A 1,621-nucleotide genomic window follows, 5' to 3' on the forward strand; every position below is an offset into this window, starting at 1 on the left:
GGTAATCCGACGATGCCAAGTCTGGAGAGCACGCTGGGTGCGGCAGAACTTCCCATTCAAGCTCTCGAAGTGCCTGCTTCACATTTTTCGTGACATGCAGTCGAGCGTTATCATGCAACAAAATGACTTTGCGTCGATTGTTGGCTACGGATGATCTTTTTTGCATCAATTTGTCACTCAATCGGTATAATTGCTGCTTGTAGCGATTAGCTGTAACGGTTTTATTTGGACCCAACAGTTCATAATACAGCACACATTCCTGGTCCCACCAAACGCACAGCAAGGTCTTATGCCCGTGAATATTCCTCTTCGGCGTTGAAGCGGATGGTTGACCGGGGTCCACCCATGATTTTTTCCGCTTGGGATTATCAAAATAAATCCATTTTTTATCGCTAGTCACGATGCGGCACAAAAAACTCTTTTTCCTTTGCCTGACAAGCAAAAAGTCGCAATAGTCAAACGATTTGAAATGGCACTTTCTGACAACTCATGTGGTAGCCGTCTCCCTTTCTTATGGATCTTTCCCATGGCATGCAAGCGCTTTGAGACGGCCATTGGAGTAACATTTAACTAATATATTTATATTTTTTGACCGTATAATTGAGAAACTCAATTAATACTAGAAATTTAACTGCCTATTACGGTCGGAGCTGGATCTTCGTTGCTTTTTAATAATTCAATCTTGAATTACTAATATATACTTGTACTTGCATGTATACCATATTGTAGTCTTTTTCTAACTGCGAACCGAATTGTTTTTCCGGACTAAATAAACGCAATTAAAACTACTCTAGTAATCGCGAGTTAAATTGACAAGCAATTTAATAATTTGATGTTACCATCAAGCATCGTATATTATAAAGATGTTAATATATAAAAACTGTTAATAAATTTATTACGAAAAATATTACCTCGGCCGGGACTTGAACCCGCATCTCTTGTAAACCGTACGATCGTCCCGAGGCACAGCCTCGGTAGTCTAATGGCTCAGGACGATCATACGGTCTACAAGAGATCTGGGTTCAAGTCCCGGCCGAGGTAATATTTTTCGCAATAAATTTATTAACAGTTTTAATATATTAATATCTTCATAATACGAGGGCCGTCTGAAAAGTTTTGAACCTAACATAGAAACAAGTAATTTTTCGGTTAAATTCAATTTTATTTTTCCATATAGTCTCCTTTTAAGTCGATAAATTTACAATAAATTTATAATAATTTTATTAACAATTTTTATATATTAACATTTTTATAATATATGATGCTTGATGGTAGCATCAAATTATTAAATTGCTTGTCAATTTAACTAGCGATTACTAGAGTAGTTTTAATTGCGTTTATTTAGTCCGGAAAAACAATTCGGCGCGCAGTTAGAAAAAGACTACAATATGGTATATCTGGAGACAATCGTAGTGTCTCGGCGCTAAGCCAAGCGCAGCGACACTGCCGTGGATACTATACGCGAATCTGTCAAGATTTCCAGACGGCGATTATGGGATCTCAATAACGGCTGACCCAATTGAGTTCTAAGTGTTCTCAATCGATGGCATCCGCTCGGAATATATAATGAAAGTGTTTTTGTTTTTTCTCTACGTGCTCTACGAGCGGAGATATTGCGATG

Source organism: Trachymyrmex cornetzi, unplaced genomic scaffold, assembly GCF_001594075.2.
Source record: "Trachymyrmex cornetzi isolate Tcor2-1 unplaced genomic scaffold, Tcor1.1 scaffold910, whole genome shotgun sequence".
In the NCBI taxonomy this organism is placed as follows: domain Eukaryota; kingdom Metazoa; phylum Arthropoda; class Insecta; order Hymenoptera; family Formicidae; genus Trachymyrmex; species Trachymyrmex cornetzi.